Raw genomic sequence first — 22,778 nt, forward strand, 5'->3', positions numbered from 1 at the left:
ATGCCCTAGTTGTTGTTGGTCCCCTCTTTCAGTGTACACTCACTATGTTGTTTACATGGACACAAATATTATTTCCAGTTTGTTCCAACCACAGAACCAGGTCCACAATAGGGCAATTAAACTTTAATAGACAGCTGCTGAAGTGTCATCTAATAAAAAAACAACAGACTTGAACTATTAAATGTGTATCACAACTCCCTGTAATGTGTGGCACTGTTATCAAGCATCAATCCCCATTACTTTTCTTTATGCTGCTGGAAGAATCTAATCAATAGAGACTCTAACATTCCAGTAAAAGTCTCCCATTAGATTAGCCCACTGCGCCCCGAGCCACTGCTTTAAATGAGAAGCTTATTTGTGTTTGAATTATTAACGAGAGATGGGGATCCTGAGGTTTTACACCCGTTTTTTCCATAGGGATTGCAATGGTAGTTAATGGGTGTAGTGGAAATGTTTATCGATCATCTCACCTTGCTTTCATATGTTGGCTTGTTGCCTCAGCTGTGGCAAAATTTTTCTGTTCATCTTCCAAATTAGACCATCACAAAATAAGGCCAAACTGAAGAATGGTGCTCAAGACAGTTTTTGTAGTTTTGTATCTTTTCCTTGTTTTTTGGGTCCAAGTTTGTTATTAGTCAAATTACAAAAATTTTAAAGTTTGAACACAAAAAAAAAACCCAAATTTTGTTTCAAAATTTCCCCAATTTTGTTTCTCGGTTAAACCATTTCCATGTCACATTATACTTTTCTTTTTCGTTTCTGTTTCCCTGTTTAGATGACTTTACTGACTATTAAACTAACTCCGTGAGCCACACTGCTAACCCCTCACCCTACCGTTTCACAGGAAAAATACTATGGAAATGTGTGAAATGGTGCCAAAAGATAAATTTTGTTTGTGGGCAAATTACCCTCAAACATTAAGCACAAAATCAAGTGCACCCATATGATTGGAGATGTAGCACTGCCAGTTGAACTAATACAATAACTGCTAAACCTGTCTTTGTACCAGAGCCATTTTAGATTTGAAGGCAGTCATAATAACCTGAACCCCTGAACCAACAGATTCAAAACACTTGAGATGAAGCTCTGCATTCACTTTAAGTCACAGGTCGACCTGATCACTAGTTCAAACATAACAAGTAGCGCAACATTTTGAACATGATTATGGGCAGAATTGGACATATTTGTCTGTTTATCACACTGTATAGACATTCACTCACATGTTTTCTGGTGGAAAAAAGTGCCTAAACGTGTGATATTGTCCCAAAACATGCATGTGAGGCATTTCCGTATCATGTTGGGTCCTAATTTTTAATAAAGTAAGAGGAAAAACAACTGGTCCGATTGCTTTTTCCATCTGAAAATGTGAATCTTGTTTTTTCCTATCCATATTACACAATAATCAGAAGCCCCATGTTTATTTTAAAGATCAAAACACAATACAGTTCTGTTCCCGTAGCTAATGAAAGAGTTTAGATACCTGTTGCTTTCCAAGATAACTCAAGAGTGACCTAGTCTTTGTGCAACATTTTTATTGCCCTTGAGATGAAGCTTCATGACTCTAACTGTCGGCACTCCTGTAACCGATTTTTCAGGCCCCTTTCCGGCTTACAAGACCAAATGTGGCCACTGCCGACTGAAAAGTAACATTTAACTGTAATAGAGACAATAAACGGGGTGCGGAGACCTAAGGGAGAACGTTTTAAAGGAAATGATTGAGCAGATGGAAAGTAAAAACAGTACGGGGAAAGTAGCAGAAAGGGATAAAGAGGATGGACAGAACGGTAGCATGTGAAAATGATGCCAAAAAATGAAAGGGCAGAGATAATGCTAAAAGGATTTTTTTTCAGAGCTGCCTCTCCAAGGAAGTCTGACCTTCAGGTTGCTAGCTGCTTTCTAAAAGTTCCCCCTCGGTTGGTGATTGACCAAGAAAATCTCTTGCTGTTTGACGGTTCTCAAACTAGAATATAAAGAGTCTCCTGCCTCACTGGGAGTCCCTGAAGTAGCCGAATGTCACATCTGCAATCATTGGGGAAAGGACAGGAAAAATGAGTGTGTGGCATATTAGATATTAAAGCCCAGGGGTTGGTTGTAGTTGTATTTCAAGGTTCTGTCAACGGTTTCAACTCTCATTATAGCTTTCCTAATTGCATTTATTTACAGCACATTTCCCTGCCTTGCATTTTGTCAGAAGTCGTGTCAAAAATCAATAGGTGTCATTTTGTGATTGACCTGTTTTCCGCTCAGCTGCAACTCCCCAAAGCCTACAAAGAAATCATTTTTTTAATAAAACATTCATTCATGTACTGTCGTGAGAGGCAGAGAAGAAAAACGCCTGCTGTGGCAGATCCTAATGTCTTTACACCATGTTTTATTGTGTGAGACTGTGTCTTGACTGGATTATCGGACATCTCGAAACGTTGACAATCTGTGGTTTTAGCCAGCTGCTTTGCCTGCTCCTTACTCTGTGGGCTCATGTGTTTTTCTGTGCAGAAAGGAAAGGGCAGCTGAGGGCAGAGCAGTGGAAATGACTGGTTTGGTTTTTGACAAATAACATTGTGGAGACTAATTGCTTGCAGGGGAAGTGAGATATAACAGTAGATGAAGATGAATCTACAGTGAGCATTTCTTATTAGTACAAAAAACTTAGACAACAGATATTTAGGATAGGTCCTTTTTTGTTGCTAGAAGCCAAGTCTTCTCATTCTATTACAAACTGGAGCTCTTTATTGCCTTATTGGAAGGTTTTTGATAAATGCTTTAGCACATGGGATTTGGTTATGTTGGCATCCAAACTCATAATCTGAATCGCTTTTTCATCACAACACATTAAAAACACACTTCACACGAAGCTCTTCTGCATTCATTTTCACTCACAGGATAATAGGATCACTAGACAAACCGTAACACGTAGTGCAAAATTTTGAACGGCATTATCAACGGGATTGCACATATTTGTCTATTTTTCACACTTTCTAGACACTCCAAAGGTTTAGTGGTATTAGAATGTGTGCAAACGTCACTCCATGTTCTAATAAGGAGTACATAGCCGAAGGAATCAGGTGTGCACAGCTGCTGCGCTTCCAAATGCGCCCTCGTTTCATTTGTCATTTTATGTCAAATGTCAGTGCTTGTGGGCACTGACGTCTCCACATTAAATGAGCAAAATACTCATTTAAATAGGGGCGGTCTGCACTAGTTCTGCTCATGCACTATTCAATTACTGCAATCTTAGTGAATTTCGTGCAGCAGGTGAGGAAACTGCGTCACTAAAGGATTTAGGGAAGCAACTGAATTATCATTCTTTATTTGAGATCTTATTGAATCCGGCCCCCAGTCATAATTTTTCCGGTGAAAAATAGTATGTATGCCTGATATTGTCTCAAAACATGCATGTGACAAATTTCCATGTCATGTTGGGCCTGATTTTAAATAAAGAGAGAGGGAGATAAAAAAAAAAAAGTGATTTTTCTTTTCAGAATGTGAATTCCATTTTTTTTTCTCCATCTATCAAAGACCCTACTCATTATTGCAGATTGGGATTTTCGGTTCATCAGTCAGTCTTGCCCTGTTTACTACCGTTCTTTCTTTCTTCTTCAGCCTGCCCATTTGGTCTTTGCATTTGGTTTCTAGTTCCCTCTGTTTACACCTGCCCACCTGAAAATAAGCATGTTATATTGTCTATTGATGTGTTTGCAGACCAAAGATTTCAGGGTGCTGCCTACCACCATATGCTAAGTGCATCAGCCAAAATAGGCCAGGAGAAAAGGCTCAAGACCAAAACAGTCCCAAAGGGACTATTTAATGGAAGTATATCTTGTGCTAAAGTGGCGAAGGTCTGAACCAGTTTGTTTACCTCCTGTTTGTGATCATTTTTGTCTTTGGAGGACTTATTTTATATTTCTGAAACAAAGCCTCCGCTCTTACCTTTTTGAACTGTGTGTTTGTTTTTGTGGTGAAGCAGGGCCTCTCGAATTTCGACCTAAGTGTATTGAGTGGAGGATGGGTTATGCCAAAACTAAGTGATGGGGAAAAGTGGGAAAGAAGCTTTACCTTTGCCAAAATAAACCGTTTTCCTGGTTTGGGTGCAAGATGAGTCCAGAAAGCATGAGATTATAATCTGAAAAACAACTCCACAAATCTGTTTCACTGCTCTGACTCTTTGTTTCTCTTAATGTCAGTGTGATACTATCAGTTTTGGTCTTGACGGCGTTTTCCATTACTGCACATGGGGAAATAATGTCATACCAAATGTATTTTATTTTGTAATGATGGTTCTCAGAAAAGCCTTCAATTTCAATTTGCAGTTGTACGACGTCATAAATGTTCTTACATATAAAGAAAATTGATCACAAAATTTTGTGGAAACTATTGACATCAATTGATGTCAAAATTGATTAAATGTTTCCACACAAATGCCAATGGGAAGAGAGTGAACACTAACTGTAAATATAAAGATTTTTTTTAAGGTCAGAAAGATTATGGTCACTCAGTTATATATAAAATATAACACTGAAGACCTGTTCATGGTTTGTATTTCTGCCTCCTCTGCTGAGGCTTTAGCTTTAAAAGTCCTAAAATGGTTTTCTTGCATCTCCCGCTGTGCAGGAGGAATAATCACAAATTATTCAATATTTTTCTTACTTTGGTAAAATACCTACATTCATCAATATTTATGATAGTTATGGTTTTTAAAAGAAATGTCTCCAGTGTATTACAGCCTTTCAAAGGAGATTTCAAAATCTGTTACAGGTTTAGCCAAACAGCTCATCACAACAGAGTGCTTTAATAGGAAAATCTCTGGCTTTATAACAGGACAAACATTGGCGCTCTGTGTGGCTTATGTGGGATTTTAAGGTCTGATCATATCTCGGGACCAGGTGCATTCATGTTTTACAAGGATCAGCCGAGTCTTAAATTCAGCTTTGGGAGTATTGGCTAACCAGCGTCAACATGCTAAAATGAGGGTGATAAGATCTCATTGGTGTCAAGATTGTGCTGCAACTACCACATGTATCAGTGTAATATCAGTCCAGTGCGCCCTCTACTTTTCATTCTTTGGCTAATATAATTTGATAAAATAATACAAAGGGAAATGATCACATGTTCAGATGGGAATTATTATAATTGCAACTCAACAGATTTCAGTTTTACCTAGGGACCACATGTACTAAATAAATTACCCCCCAATATCTGCATTTTATGTGATGCATTCACACGGAATAACCAAAGCCTGAGATTTTGCTGAAATTTACTGACATCTGAAAACGTGAAACAGTGTGTGAGTTGATGTTAAAACTACTTTGCAGGCTTTTGACCACAGCTTGGTGCTGTGTTACTGCAAGTGCTAGCCAGCTGTATTAAATAGAAGGCTACAAACAGAAAAAAAGAGCCTTACCGCACAGTGCAAAGCATGACGTGATCTACCATTTGCTTCTGATATTGCTCCTTCTCTTCAGCCTTTTATTTTTGTTGCCATACGTTATGGGCCGATAAGGTTTTGCTGGCCTGGGACCCAAAAGGTTTTCTAAAAACTCCAATGCAGCCTCCATTCTTTGCCAAAAGTAAATAAACTGGCGTCCCGGTGTCACGGCCTGAGTTTCCCTCGTACTGAGATCGATTATGAGCTTATATGCGCATGCGCGGAAACAAAGCAATGCGTAATCACGCATCAGATCCTGCCCATTTCTGTCCAAATCACAGAGATGCCTATTCGCGTTGGATTAGTATTATCACAGAACCTTGGAGATCAGCAAAATATAGTTGGTTATTTGCTGGGGAATTTTTACTTTACAAATTACTGACATGGCCGATGCACGAGATTAATGTCATAGACATTATCCGCAATTATTACAAATTGCATGTGGTCCCTAGGTAAAACTAATCTTGTGCGAATAGGGCTTTAGTTAGCATAGTTATCAGAAGATTACTTAAATGTCACACAATGAGTTTCATTTTTGCATGAGCCAATAAGGGACTGCTCAACAAAGGGGTGGATAGTGTCGCTTGTTTACAGCAAAAAGGTTGTGGGTTCGATCCCTCTCATGGTTCAAAAATGTCTATGTTGGGTTCTTTGGAGACATGGATAGGGCTGGGAGGACTCTGAGTGTTAAGGCTTGAAAGCTGCCTAAAATCTTTATTGTTTTAATCCAATTGGCCTTTCAAGATTGGTCGATTAAACTGGTTCAGGAAATGAGTCGATGCTCTGTGTAATGTGTTTATTAGCATGCACTGTTAGCTTTCCATAGCAACTGACTCGTCAAAGAGTACCAACAGGTTCCTTTTATTTTCTCTGCAAAACACGTTTACTATTAATCAAGACAGAGATGTGTGTAATAACTGTGTCAAAAACAACAATGCACCTACTCTGTTTTTCGATTTAATTGCATATGAAACTAAAGCGACCATAAATAGACGTGTTTAGGTTTGAGATGCCTTAGCGATGGCTGCAGTTAACCAGGAACAGTTCAGTTAGCTTTGGCTCCGACATAAAATCGCATGTAACTTCTGTAATTTTAATAATTTCAAAACATGTTTCATATGTATTCGAAAAACAATGACGTTTTACATGAAAATGGAAATGTAATTGCATAAATATTGATGAAAACACTTGGAAATCAATAGCAATAATTACTTAAAAAATATTGTCTTTTTTTTTTGCATAATATTTGAAGGAAACTGTATTTATTATTAAATTATTTTGTGGTTGGACACGCCCCTACCAGATATTGGTGTTAAAACAAAGCTACAAGCATTGCGCACGACCAAAGCCAATGTCAAATTTAGGTTGCGTTTGACTTTTTAAGGTAAATATCAAATTACATATTTTTCAATTGTTGAACTTAGGGGGGGAAATTTGTTTTACCTCGGTTTGCATCTGAATGCACTGTTTAGTGAAACACTGTTGTTGTGTTTTAGACAATGTTGCTTATATAGACCTTTACCTAAATAAAAAAGCTCATTTAAAGATATTTAGATTATTTAATGTTTAATTGTTTTATGTAATAACAAAGCGCTGGAGGATTTTTTTTTTTTCATCGCATAAATCTGTTAAATATAGAATAAGATAATAGCATAAAGACTGCAAAAGGTGTGTGTTTTATGATTACTTGATAAAAAATTGATAAATTAATCAATTACTTAAATAATCATAATAATTCTGGGTTTACACCTTGTGCAGGTAGGCGCTGTCTTGCAGAGCCATTACACAGAGAAGGAAATTTAAAAGCACACTTATTCCACAGACTCCAATGGACCCATCATACATATGTTTGGGATGTGGGAGGAAATTTACTGACCCTTTCTATACAGTCTAGCATGTTCAGGAACAACATTACTTTCCATCCCTACATTATATATGAATTATGGCCATAAATTTTGAAGCTCAGTGGCCCTGTCTACTTTAAATGATTGATATCATATACACAGATAGGCTTTATTAATTAAAATGAGGATGAACTAATTAAGACTGTGGTATGAGGGTGTAATAATGGTAGCCCTCTTTTTAAATTGAGTGTCACACATGGGTTTTATCACGGCTGAGCAGAGAGGAGGTCGCGTGGCAGTGCGGTGGTGAGGGTTGGGAAGGGGCTCCCATCATTTAGACATGTGTTCTGGTAATGGTGTTTTTCCTTCTAAGCATGTTGGGATTTTCTTTGTCCGTCATTTGATAGCAATTTCCAGTTTGGAACTTTGCCAGAATTTACTGGACATTAGCTGCATATCTTATGCTAATATTATACCTTCTATACTGTTGTAATGAAATGTGTGTTTTAGAATATTTTTTAAAGAAATTAAATCACGTGTGTTGATTCATTATGGGGATGCTGTATAGCTATAAACGGGCTTTTAATAGTGAAAGAACCGGTACTTCTTCCCACTCCCGTTTAGAAAAAATAAATTTTTTTATTTAATTTTTTTTGCTTTGCAAAATATTTATGCCTATATGATGTATTCTGTTATTTTTCTATGGATACAAATAAAAAACTAAATGTTTTTCAAGCCGATATTTTCTTCATTACCTGTCCAGTTCACCAAGTATTTTTTTCGTATAAATTCATTGTTTTTTCCCCAGAAAAAATAAAGCTTTCAGTTTCACATGTTTTATCTAAATGATAGTGCATCAAATACAGCTTCTGTTGTTATGTTGATCAGAGACACTAAAATAAAGAACATTAAACTGTTTGTTTACCTGTATTTTAGCTCCCTTAATGACTAATAACCATAAAGTCGACATGGGGTTTTAATTCCCAGATGTGCTCTGATGGAACCTTCTGGACTAACAGATGTAGCAAAGTTATTCACACCGTGGGAGAGAATGTAATGCACTTCATGTGGCTGTGTGTCATTTGACCTCAAAGTAAAAGGACGATTTCCATGCATGCTATTCGATTTCAGTGCTCAGATTTTTTTTGATTTACTGTTTTTGTCTGTTTGTTTTGGTGTCATTAATTTTTAAAAATGTATATTACGTTTAGGCTGTATTCAGCGTATACCCTTGATTTATGTTGAATGTGCTGTTGAATGATTTTCAGTAAATCAAGTTGAGTGTTTTTCCATACTAAACCACAGATGTCTAACTAAAAAAAAAAAAAGATCTTCTGCTCTAAGCAGGGGGTGGTAAAGTTAATTGAAAGTTATCCATTAGCTAGTCCGACATCTAAGAACCATCTGCTCTAAACTGTTGTTGGATAAGACAACAGTGAGAGATCCTTTTACTTCATAATCTAATGAGGGGCCTGAGTGCTCTTTGGTGTTTCCAGAAAGATCTAAAGCTGCGAGGGAGCAGCCGACCATAACGGCAAAGAAGCCAATGAAATTTAAACGTCTCATCTGTTTTGCATGCTTTCACTGACTGAGCCTCAAAAATAGACATTCAGACAGAGTCGTGTATCAAGGCCAACGCGGCATCATGTTAAACTCATCCGTTATTCACCATCTTTTGTCGCTCTTATTCTGGTTTTCGTTCTCTGTCACATTCTCTTGAAAATCAATTTGACATTCAAAAGCCTGTGAAAGGATGAACTTATTTCTAAGGGGTTAAAAGTTGAAATGGTAAAACCTGCCTGTACCATAATTAAGCCTCGCTGCAGACCAACCAACCTTCAACTGAGAACAAGATTCCATGGTTGTGTCGGTCTCTCTGCAGGGGTTCCCCTCTAATATTCCCTCTGTGGCTCCTAAACTCACTTTTCTTTGTCTGTCTTTTATCCTCCTCCACCATTCTTTGTTCTACAAAGGCATTTATCATTAGCTTTACCTGCAAGCTTGCAGCGAATACCTTGGTTAGTGTACACTTGAACACACACACACACACACACACACAGACACACTTGGAGTCGCAGTGCACTAATGCGGCTATTGCCTGAAGGTAAATGTTGTCCTTTTGTGCTCAGCTGTGGTTGGTCCCTTGTTGCTCTGCATGGTAGGTGGGTAAACAGGCAGCAATGCCATTTTTAGGCTTTGAGGTAGATTATCAGTGTGTCATTGTACAGTGGGGTAAAAAAGTATTTGGCAGCCATTGGTTGTGCAAGTTATCCCACTTACAAAGATTAGAGAAGTCTGTAATTTCATAGGTACACTTAAACTGTGAGAGACGAAATGCAAAAAATAATCTGGGAAATGACATTGTATGATTTTCAAAGGATTTATCATGTCTTGGCCATGGTTGTCAGTGCCCAATCATTGCACGGGCCTGATGCTTTCGGATCCTTTCAACGCATTCGCGAAACACGTCTACATCCGGTCGGCCTATTTTACTGCAGTACTGTGTACCAATGATGAAAATTACAGACCTCACTCATCTCTTTTTTTTTTAAACTTTTTATTTATAAAATTTTTCATCAGGCTGGGCAACCTGACTCAAAACGCCACTCCCTTTGTTGTTTTTCTTGTTGTTGTTGTTGTTGTTGTGTACACGAGTTAAAATCACTACTCCTGTGTTATTTGTTAACAGATCAGGCTGAAATTTGGTGGGTATAATCTATGGATGAGTACGCATCTACGCTCTGAGCCCGATTTTTGATTTGGAGCCCCAAAAGAAAAAAAAGGACAGTCAATTTCTCATTTATTTGCGAGTCAATTATTACAACGATTGGTGGTACCGAATCATTGGCACATACCAATATATAAATGGGACCCATTACCCTGTTCGTATCACGGGGGCGCCGAGGGGCCCCATTTTTCAAATGACTACTCCTTGGTTAGTTGTCGTTAGATCGGAATGCAGTTTGGTATGAATACTCTGAATGAACACACCCCTTTTCCGGTAATTTCAAAATTTATTGGAACATAATCGTGTGATATATTGTTTCAAAGGTAATTCAACGTAGATTACGATTTTACGTCGCATAATTTGATTTGTTTTACTCAGTGGAACCGAGTCATTTGACTGAATTCTCGGGAGCATGGTACATGCTATTCGGCACGAGGACGTTCCGCTGGCCCGGCCGTAGTTTAAACAAACATTACATGACAACAGTATTGAGCATATTGTCAGTATCAACATAGATTAAAACAAAAAAAAACGATATATATATATATATATGACATTTTTTAAAAGAAGGAAAAAAGGGGGGGTACCTTGAATTGAATTACAGTTGTAGGTGCTATGGCAGACCCCTCTCATCTTTTTAAGTGGAACAACTTGTTCAGTCGGTGGCTGCGAAATACTTTTTTGCCCCACTGTATGTCTGTCTGTGTGAGGGTTGGTAGGCATGAGTGCACACATGAGGGCTGTTGGTATTCTGATGACAGCTGGTACAGTTACCCTCTGAACCCCCTAATAACAACAACAAAGCTGCAGTTTACCCAAACTATAGATCTATCACCTCCCTTCGTTTCTCCCTCCCTCACTCTCTCGTTCTCTTTTCCCTCCCATTCTTCCCAGTAAACAATAGGAGCAGTTGCTTTGGTCACGTGAGCCCTCCAGCATCTGCAGACGGACTGGGGTGTTGTTTTGATTCTGGTTTTCCCATACTGGACATGACCTCCTAATGAGCAGGAGTGTCTGTGTGTACGTAGGCGTGTGTGCAGGTTTTGAGCTCCGTTATGGGCGCGGACGGCTATGTTCTGCCAAGTGTACGGGTTGTACGGAGTGTGTGCATGATTCTGCACATGTGCCTCAGTGGGATTTTGTGTGTAAACAGAAACAGTTCAGCAGGAAAAAAGAAAAATGTGTTTACCAGTGATCTCTCACTCACTTTCCCTCCCTCCCTCTCTCCCTCCTTCTTCAAGCCTCCATGGAGGGAAATATGACACTCCCAATAGACAGGCTCAGAAAGGACTTGCCAAAGTTTAGCTCTGCATACGTGCACACATGCCCACACATTAATCTGCACAGCTGCACACACTCATCTGTATATCATAAATAATTCAACATGGGTGCTTTTTTTCCTGTAGTTTACAGCAAATTTTTGCTTGACAGTTGCCATCATCACACTACTAACTAGAGCTCGATTGATACAGGATTTTTAGGGCCGATACCAATACCAATAATGGGGGTTATAAAAAACCAATATCTGATGTATCTGGGTCAATGATCTGACACCTAAATATTCTGTCCAATTGCATTTCCTTTAGTAAGAAACAGTTTTAAATGCATAAAAATATACTAAATATGTAGTAACTTAGTATAATATATTTATATGCTCTCCTTTTTTTTTTTTATGTTACTCACTAAATTACTTATGTAATGACATAGAATCACCACACAGAAAATAGTTACTACATCAGTTACATATTATAGTCCGATGTTGATTAATATTGATGATTGCTGAAATTGACCCTACTTCTGTCTACAAACCTTTGACACAAGTCAACAATATATTATGTTGGGGTTAGCATTATATATTGTTATTTGGCAAAAAATACCTTTTTTTTTATATTTTCAGCTGACCTTTTCAGCTGACCTAGTTGATTGTTTATTATTGAATGTTTCACTATTGGAGAGAGCACAGTTGACCGAGTCAAATTCCTCGTGTGTACAACATACACTTGGCCAATAAAGATGATTCTGATTCTGATTCTGATTCTGATTCTGTTGGTGTTCGTTCAGGTCTTTCTGATCTACGAATGCAGTCGCTTAATGGCCAGTTGAATGTATTGCATTGGATAAGTCAGTGGTGGGTATAACCCTGGTTTTGTCTCATTGATCTTCACTAAGTCAGAGGGCAAACCGAGACCTCCATTTCCTCATTCTTTCTCTTAATCGTCCCATTGTGTGCTTTTTCACGTACAGCGCTCGTTCCCCTGTCCATGCCTACTCTTTTCTAACGTTACTTATTCACACTGCCTCACTGCCCAGATCACAGCATAAGCTTTCTAATGTTGATCTCTCTCTCTCTCTCTCTGGACTCTGATGCTTTCTATCTCACCTTCTCCATCTCTCTCTGCTTTCCCGCTCATTTCCTCCTTCACCCCCCCAATGATCTGTGTTTTTCCCACTCTCCTGCACTGTGGCCCTCCCTCTCCTCCTCCTTTGTCTCCTTTCTCCACTGCCTCCTCTGTGGGTGCACATGTTTTTTTCTCTCTGACTGACAGAGAGAGATGTTGGCCTTGTGGGATAAGCTAACTTACACTAGCATATGAAATCAGCTACATGCACAAAGCAGCGGGATCCGAGATCTGAACGCTGCTGGTTTTGCTATTGTCTTTTTTTTTCTTTTTTTTTATCTTTCTTAAACCTGTTCTGAGAAAAAAAAAATCTTAAAATTTTGTTTAATCTTCATCCTAATTTTTTAAAAATAAAATAGAAATAATATGCTGTAGTTTTTATTAATTAAAGCAGATTATTATGCACATTCCTAATGAAGTATGCAAAAACACCAGTCATTTGCCGTTAACCCCATCTAGAAAGGTTAATGATTAATGATTGGCATTCATTCCCCATGTGAAACTGATCAACAGCGAAACGGCATCATTTCCTCGGTTATTTGACGTTAACAGCACGTTGCGTATTATGTTTCTTTATCATCAGCAGCAAGTTGTGAATAAAAGCGTGCAAAACTGACCCAGATGTTAATTGACAGTTGAATGAAATAGGGATTCTCTTCTTTGTGTGGTGGTGGAGATATGAGCAGCATACAGATGCATGCACAGGTGGGCTGCGTCCCAGGGGTCCGCATACATTTTTGCAGCACAGGCGTTTTTACTTTGTACAGTTTTTGTTTATTTCCTTAAAGAGCAGGTACACTCTCACATCCTTTTGTTGGCTAGAATTACGCTACACACGCAGATGACAATCAGTAACAATCAATGAAGTGAACATGTTACAATGAAGGTCAGATTCATTTATAAGGCAAAAAAATAGATGTGTTTAACTGACAACTCAGGAAAGATGGATGGAATTAGCCTTTGCTGTTCTGATTTTTATGCCACTTTTAATTGTTTTGAGTACATACAATGTCATGTGTATATATACTTTTTAAAAGCTGTTAGATTTGCAAGAAAACAATGTAGAATAATTGTTTTTGTTGAATCTTAAAGTCAACAAGTTATACTCATTTGGCCAAAAACAGCATAGCATAAAGAACTGTTGTGTAATAATTACCCAGGGAGGTAGAATATAATAGAATGAATCTGTTTTTTCACTTTGTCTGCACATGCTGTCAAAGGTCAACACTACAAGAAGTGCAATCTTTCTAAGACAACAATGCATGTTTTGTTATTGCAATTAAATAAATGAATTTATTTTATTGCAAAATTGTGACCATCACCAGCCCTCCCTAAGGAAGGGTAAGAAACACTTCATTATAGGGAGGATATAAAAAGAGAGGGCAGTGATACACCAGAATACACCTTTATTGATTCCCATAGGGGGAATTCATACGTTGCAGTGACACTATAGAATAGCAAAAGCTAAAATAAATACCAACATAGGATAATAGTGCAAATATTCAACTGTGGGACGGACATAGATTAGAAATAGATAGAAATAAAATAAGTTAAAATAGAATTCAAAACAAAACAACAACAGCAGCATAAAAAAACCACAACAATGTGCAAATGGCAAATGTTGTTGTTTTTTTGTTTTTTTGGGGGGGGGGATTTGTTACAGTTACATATGAATGAATGTAAGTGCTGGTTATCTGTAGATGCTGTAGAAGCCTCTTTGTGTGGACTTGTTGTCATGGTTGAGAAGAAAGAAAGAAGGGGTGGGCTCAACGCTCTCTCACTCTCTATCTCACTAGCTCCCTCTCTCCTCTTTATTGGGGTCTTCATCTGTTTTCTTTTTCTTCCTCTTTGATCGTTCACAGTCTGTGTCACATCCAGCAGTAAATTAATCAACCAATGGACTCCTTCCAACAGATTAAACTGCCCATTTTTGCAGCTTGTTGTCTCCCATTCTGTGTATTGTTTTTTCCCACAAAGAAAACTCCAACTGACCTGTGACGGGCTTATTGGCTTCCTGCTGTAATGTGCTTTACTGTTGGTCAGGAGAAAAGAAGGAGGGCAGGGAAAGTTTTGAGATGTTTAATTATTTAGATCTAAAGGAAACTCCTTCAGATTAGGAAATTAACTGATACACAAAGAGGAAATAAAAGTGGAAGACGGTGGAATTCAGGGGTAAAAGTAAAGGGGGAGGGGGGAGAGTAGTAAATGGCTTTTAGGTAAATGTTGGCCAGCAGATCCTTTGTCCTGCTTGAGGCTGTGTGAAGCCATTGGACCTGCTGATAGGTCTTTTATAATGCTCTCCATCAGCTCAATCTCCAGAGGCTTTATGAGCACCTTCAGCCAATACACACACACACACACGCACACTAATACACACTGCCTTCCCCCCTCCTTTAAGATGTAATTGTGAGAGTGGCCCCTTACTTCAGTGTGTGTATCGCTCTCCTGGGAGCTGAGGCGATAAAGGTGTGTATCGAAGTGTGGGCGTGTCTATCGCGCTCTGCTGTGCTTACAGTCACAGCGTTTATAATCAGGCTCAGCAGCGCTAAAGGGCTACTTGTGTGTGTTTGTGTCCATGTTTTACGGCACTTATTGACAGTGTGTGTGTGTGTGCGTGTGTGCGTGTGTGCGTGTGTGCGCGTGTGCGCGTGTGCGCGTGTGCGCGTGTGTGCGTGTGTGTGTGTGTGTGTGTGTGTGTGTGTGTGTGTGTGTGTGTGTGTGTGTGTGTGTGTGTGTGTGTGTGTGTGTGTGTGTGTGTGTGTGTGTGTGTGTGTCCATCCAGAGGGCAGTTGAAGAGAGACACACAAAGATGGCTAAATTGTTTCACTCTTATAACCCTTATTCTCACAAGAGTTCATGTCATCCAACTAAGCAACAGACTCACAAACACTATAGAGTAAGGCATCCAAAGCTATAGATATATAAAGAAGGACTGAGGAAGCATTTTATAACCCACATCATTTTATATTCATCATGTTCAGTGTCCTTCATGCTATTGCAATGCTATAGAAAGGAGCTAACTATGCAACATGAGCAGAATGATGACCTTTACGTCCTTTTCTTTTGTTTATTTCCACATGTTTAACATATATCCTCTATTGATGGTCTGTTTTTCAGGCTAATCATTCATTACTGACTGCTTCTTGTTAGTCCACTTTCTAATTCGTTGTATATTATTATTAGTATTAATATTTGTTTTCAGTGCATGTTATTTTATTGTAAGTGCCTAGAGCTGGAAACAAATCTGTGGACATCATTTCTTTCAAACTATGTTTAAAACTACAATCAATGCTGGAGCTTCTTTAGAACCTTGAATCCGTCAATATATTCTGCGAGTTCATGATCTATCCACAATCAGAACGCAGATGAAGAATGTCTTGCTTTACCCCACCTGCAGATAAAGTATCAATGAAAAGTAAACCCACACAAAAAGATCAGATACTGTATCTCCTCCCTTTGTCTGCTCACAGGCTGCATTGTATAGAATAGATGGAGACTGTGTTGGCTCATGATTCTTGTTGAATATCATGAAGAGAGAGAGAGAGAGTAAGGCAGATGAGCGAGGAGCCCAAAGGACGCACACGGAGGAACAAATGATGAGACTCAAGAGGGCGGAGGATATTTACCAGCCAGAGGTCCTCGTGACGCTTGCTTTGTTCGCATCAGTCGAGGCTCTACGTCTCTTACACATTCCTGCAGATCCCAGCAGAAACATAAACATCTCACTGAAAGTGGCACATGTGGTCACGCCCACTCACACATGCACACAAAAGCAAAAATCTCTGACAGCCAAACACACGCAAGGCCAAATAAATATCTGAGAGCTGTACAATCCGTATATTCACTTTGCTCATTAGGGCACGTAGAACATCATTTCAAGGCGAGTGCGATTGTGTTTATGCCTGTATGTGTGCCAAGAAGTGTTATCGCTACACGCTTCCTTTACCCCGTCTCTCTATTTCCATCTGTATTATCATCATCACACATTGTCACCATCATTATACAGGTTATAGTCTAGTTATACTTATTTTATTACAATTATAAAGACTTCACCAAGGCTTCAAAGTTCATTATTGGAAATTGTTTGGTTCCTCTGGGTTTTGGTGGTGCATTAAAGGTAAGATATTTGTTAATAATCAATTCCTGCATCAAATGTATTACTTGTTTTATCTAAATAAAGAAAGTCACTTGACTCAATACTATAATACTATGGGATCATGCTTTTATCCTTGTTTGACACAGTTTAGGTCAGTCAATATTCTTTTTTTTAATTTTAAATACAATGTTTAAATTCATGTTTAGTGCAAAATAAATGGTGATAAAGCAATTTTATGTTTTGGGTAATTAATCCACAACTACCATAATATCAGAGTATTAGATCAGATAATGGTCCTGCTTTATCTACGGTCTTTGTTTCAAGACCATGTTTCAACAAGGGGAAAATAATCAGTTGTGCCACTATGATTGGTAACCAGAATTATGGCGTGGACATGTTTAGTTATGGCTCTAATCACTGCCTTTTGTCTAAATCGGCTATAAATGTTTGTTTTGTGCAGCCACAAGAAGGTCTTGGTTTATAGTGACGAGCGACTGCTTTAAATTCTGTGTCAAACCACTGCGAGTTGGAACAATTGCAATGTGACAAAGAACTAATTGAAAGTGTCAAAGCATAAAAGGTAACACACACACACAGCGTATGAAAGCAGGATTCAGCATTGATCACGTTTGTGGAGAGAGACACCTATGGAGTAATGAGTGAATAATGGTTAATGTCATAAGAAAGAAAAAGATGATAGTCTGCAGTCTGGTTATTGCTTAGCGTTACTACTTTAACACAATGGGAAAGCCTTGAGTGGTGCGTGTGCACGGCACATGCGTACGCCTGGCCCCTTGGGCACCGCATAGGGTACAACCTTTGACCTAAAACACTTATCTGGGACATACTTACTGAATATATGTACTTACTGAATAAATTCCCTTTGATCCCAAATGCTTGGCTGTACATAGAAATCCCAACCTATAGTGCTAATCTAGGACGCACTCCCAAAGCATGCCTGAGCATGTCAATCAAAGGGAGAATGTGCAGAGGATCATTTGGCCTCATCTTTGTTGCTCACGGGTATAAAAGTCTTAATGGATGTGCACACATACACATTTATTCACAGAGAAAACATTCTTCTACCCCACAGTCATTTCTACCATGTAAACATCTGTACAAATGCCTGTAAACATCATAGCCTTCTCCAATAAATGTGTTGCTACGACTGTTATTGGGACGTGTTTACATTGGAATTCAAAAGTGACCCATTCGCATAAAATCATTGGACACCGATTTATCAACAATACTTAATAAGTGAAGGTAGGTAAGAATATTGGCAGTGTTCAAAGAGCTTAGTTTGAAAAATATATTAATTGATTTTTTTTTTGTGTACCTGTTAAGTAATAACTTTACCAAGCATTTAGCTGAATATACATGCACAGGAACGCTTGAAAAATCCTCACAAGACTGTTTAACACTTAATGCGGCTCAAAACGACGTTTCCTGACTCGTCAATGACAAAATCCTGCTGTTTAGACTCTAGGATAATCAAAAAGAAAATATACACATACATACAGTATAATGTATAAAACGCAGGCATTGGCATGATGTGACATTGTCTACTGGTGTGCCATAATATTGGTGCAACTGAGTCTGAAAGGATTGAAAGCAGAGCCATGGATAAATAAATAAATACACACGAGCATCTGTCTTAACATACATGTGTTGTGCATGCATTGATACAACACCCAACACTTCATGCCAGTTAGTGCAAGCATCAGCATATGACGTATTGCACAAAAAACTGTTTTATTGTCATTGCACAAAAACACAGAATGTTAATAAAAATGACATGTTATAGGAATTGTGTCCCTGTGTGTCACTTTATGTGTTGTGTGTGCTCTGCAGTGTTAAAGGTAGTCAACTAAAACCTGCTAATGCTACTGCACAATAAGCTAATCATAGGCACACACGAGTCCAAATCATTAGATGTAGTGTGGCTCTCTGTGGAATAATTTAGTAGCGTCTTAATGATTTCATCACGTGAGCAGCCCTGTACATTCAAGTGACATTTCCTATTCTTTAAATGTAGCTCGTATGCAGGATTATTGTTGTTACGGAGCCCCAGACATGATATGGCAAATGAATAAATAAATATATAAATTCTGGCTACAAATGAGCTATGACTGCACATGAAACGCTTATTCATGCTCACAAAATAGTAATTAATAGTAGTAATATCATTCCTGGACAGCTGGGTAAGCAAATGGAGCGCACCTTCTCTAAAGTCTAAGGTGGAGAGGCTAAAGCTACACAATTGACAGGGATGGTATGGTTTATTTTATACTTTAAGCTAGGAATGAGCTACATAGACATTCTGAAAATTGCAAGGAACCATTATTAGAGGCATGTAAACGAAATATTAAGAACCAGTTTATTTTAATGCTAATTTCGTGGCCACAAATTAGCGTTTTGTGCGCACGTCGTAGCCAAATTTTTACCATGTCATGTCTGGGGCTCTGTAGATCACATAACTTTCAAGAATTCTCTAAAGTCTCTTAAATCGCAACGTCTTTAACAGAGATGGACACAGTATGTTCCTCTTACATTTTAAATCTAAATTTCTTCTTTGTGTCATATTTTTGCTCATAAAGCTGTTGAAAACACATCTTTCAATCTTCCCTCTGTGGACAGTGAGTCTTTTTGCTGCCATAAAACTGGATTCTTCTTATAACTCATGCTTTCAACCTTCCAGAGAGACAATATGTGTTCATGTGTAAACCCACACTTTTATATGACGTAGTTGAAGAGTGAAGACTCCCACCTTACACAACTATAAGTAACACACACATCTCCGTTGCACCTTTACTGTATGTGTGTCAGGAATGTGATTTTCTAAAAAGGGTCGTTGTCATTACTATTCTTGAATGATTGTGGACGAGCATGCCAATAGTGATGCTGTTCATAAATACAGAATGTGTCAATCAAAACAAGCTCTGCCCTTCATGCATGTGTACTCCGTATCATACAGTATGTGAAGAGTATGTGTGGGTGTGTGTGTGTGTGTGTGTGTGTGTGTGAAAGAGGGAGGTGGACGGAAACAGATAAGCTGATGCTAGAGGGAGGAGGAGGAGCTTTCTGATTTTTAAGAACTCATGGAGGAAATGGGCTTCATAGTCCAGTGGTTGTTATTAACGACTGGCCCTCCCTTCACCATGCGGCTTCAAAGACACCAGCCAACAACACACATACACATTTTTGTTCACTGCTCACTGTGCACTGCAAAAAACAAAAGCCAATGGAGCTCAGAATGTGGGAGGCAAAGTTTTGAGCAACACAGCATGAGCGAGAAACACACACAGGGATTCAAAGTGAGTCCTGCCGGGGTGAAGGGGAGGTGAGGTGGAGGAGTGTGTGCTGGACTCACAGTTCAGTTGTCTCCATTAGAAGAGATGGATAGTTTCTGGATGTCGTATAAAGTAAAGCTACCTGTTGTTTGGTGCAGACAGACCCTGGTCTATTATTTTGGAAGATTTGTTTGGGGGGATGAATTTTGTTTCGATGTGATCGTATACCTAAGGATGGCATTTCCCCCTTCCTCGGAATAACAAGAAATACGCTTTAAAGCAAAAAAAAAAACTTCTGATAGATATGCTGTGTTTGAAATGGCTTATTAACGTACTACTCATACTAAGTCTGACCTTAAAATGATTATGTGGTGCATTCACATAGTATGAAAAGATTCAGTATACGAGAAATACCCGGATGTACACTATATCAGGACATTTTTTAAGTGTGCACGGTGGGCACACTTAAAAACCACCCCATGATGCTTTGCGAGCAGAACATAAAATCGTCCTGGCACCGGCTTCAAGCTAAAAGTCAAACATTCCCTTTTCAAAATAAAAGAATCTCTTCTTGTCTTCCATTAGTTTTTGAATGCTTTTGTAAATAGGGCCCTTGTTTTGAAGTCAACCAGAAGTAGCACAATGGTGGATCAAATGACCACATGTTCATATTGGTCACTTTCTCTCTTAAAATGCTTTCAGAACTTTCAAAGGTGGCGATTCTGGCAAATCAACGGAGATATTTAGCCTCAGCGTGCTTCAGGTTTTTGTCATTGTAGGTTCGAAATGCATCTTGGGAAACTTGGAAGTACACTTCAATGGTAAATGTCACCATCCTAACCATACTTATAGTATGCCATTTCAAACACAGCCATAGTTAGATGTGTGAGCTGTTACAAACAATGTTTGCATCAGAATAAGGGCCTTTATCAGTGTTCAGTTGTAATTTGAACTCCTTTATGTTAGCCTTTTGTTTTTAATAAGCCGCTTTTTAGTCAAAGTGTGCGTCACACACTTCTTTAGCAGCACTGTGCTTTACAAATGATGAAAAACCACAACATGCAAACATATCCTTGGCTCCCATTTACCTGTCAAAACAGCATGGCGTCCGTAACCTGAACCCCTGTTATTCTCTCTCTCTTCCTGTTGAATGTTTTCCTTGGAGCTTGATACTGCCCGTCCCCCCACAAAGCTGGCTGCTTCACTTCAGACGTATACACTGGTTGACCCTGCCACTTATGCTTCTTGTTCTCATGCGGGCGATTTGTGTACTCCAACAGGCTCACAGTGGCTACAAAAAAAAAAAAAAAGAAGAAGAAGAGACACATCTGGCCATAAACGTTAAATCATTTCTAGTGTTCCTAGTGTTGGTCGGCAGGTCATCAAACAGCGCTCCTTCCAACCCTAAGAGGGAGCTGTTGTTTTACAGTCTGTGAGGGTTCACCTGACATATTTCTGCTTGAGATTTTCATTACTTTTATCCCATCCCTGAATTTCTGCACGTGCATGTGATTAGTTCTGCTCTTCGTAAGTGATCTCCTTTTCTTTTTTTATCTCAGCTCCACTGCCTCAGTGAGCAGTTCACTTCAGAGCGTCTTTAACCAGCCGAAGACGCACAGTTTGAATTTGTTTTCATTTTGTTTAATGATTCAAGAGCACGGGTGTCAAACTCATTTTTGTTTAGGGACTAAGTGGGCTGCAGATTTTAGGGAGGGAAAGAAAACTATTTTAACAATATTGTACTTTGGTTTGCACTTCCACAAAACAGCGACAGAGATCCTTTGTGTTAGTTGTGTAATGACGAAGCTGTAAAGACGGGATGATATTGGAAGATAATAAAACACAGAAACATCCGCAAACATTTGGGAGACATACTGTAGCTACGAGAGACAGAGTAAATTCTGCCCTGTGCTGCATGTATAGGCTGTAATATCACCAAGGTCATCATTGTACCGGTTGTAGTTCCTACTGCATATTTACAAGATTATCAATTTCATTTAATTATTGTACATTGTTCCTCTTATGAACGTATACGGAGGCTACATCTGAATGAGGTAACCTTTTAAATAATAATAATTTAAAAATAAATGAAAAATAAAAATACATCGTGTTTCCGTGCAGTAGGAACTAGTCGCTGGTGAATAAAGCCCAATAAAATCCTGTAAAACAATAACAAGATTAAATATATCCTCCCTGGTAAAAAAAAAAAAAAAAAATAGTAGCTCTAACAACAGACACAATGATACACTTGGTGATATTACATCCTGTGCATGCAGTATGGGGCAGAATTTACTCTGTCTCCAAAATGTTTCCGGGTTTAGTATCTCCCAATGATGTTTCCTTTGTAAAGTTTTGAGAGTTTTACACAGGACGATGTTTTATTACAAATAAGTGAAGTAAGCATAATAATAAAGCACAAGTTCACACACAAAACGCATTCCTCAGAAATCACTGACCAATATATTATTACCCACCCCGTGTATCCTGTGTCACAAGTGGCGTGTTTAACCACGTCCCACCTCCAACACACGTACAGTCACACAGCCGTGCTCTGTGTGGATGGAAGCTTTGATAAGGCCGCTAATGACCAGTGCAATTTGGGGAAATCCCCCTTTGTTTCCATGCATCCATAGTTTGACCTCATACATCATAACCTAATTATCACTTTTCCTACTGTGTGTTCTGAGATTTACTCATATTTCATCAAAGGCAAATCTAACCTGCCATTGTCATTGATATATCTGTGGTGACATGATGGCTTCCCAAGGTGAACAGGAAGCAACACACGGTGGGGGAGTGTAAGTAAAAATGCGTTTTCTTTTTTTTCGTTTTTTTGATTTATGTGGAGGATGTAATGACATCATATTCAACAGCAGAGACTGTCATAAATTAGGCGTTGGCTAATGCAGGAAGGGGCTTTTTCTGTGTTGCGCTCTTCTCTTCTTTCAATATCTTCAATTACTGTGCAAATGTACCACATTCTCCAACACTAATCCAAT

At 38.7% G+C, this 22,778-nt stretch overlaps 1 protein-coding gene across 2 annotated transcripts in view; it reads left to right on the forward strand.

Moving 5' to 3' along the window:
* The window catches only part of znf704 (zinc finger protein 704), a 44,566-nt gene that overhangs the window by 9,438 nt on the left and 12,350 nt on the right, over window positions 1-22,778 (forward strand). The window lies entirely within an intron of this gene.

The sequence above is a fragment of the Gouania willdenowi genome, chromosome 11 (genome assembly GCF_900634775.1).
Source record: "Gouania willdenowi chromosome 11, fGouWil2.1, whole genome shotgun sequence".
Lineage (NCBI taxonomy): Eukaryota > Metazoa > Chordata > Actinopteri > Blenniiformes > Gobiesocidae > Gouania > Gouania willdenowi.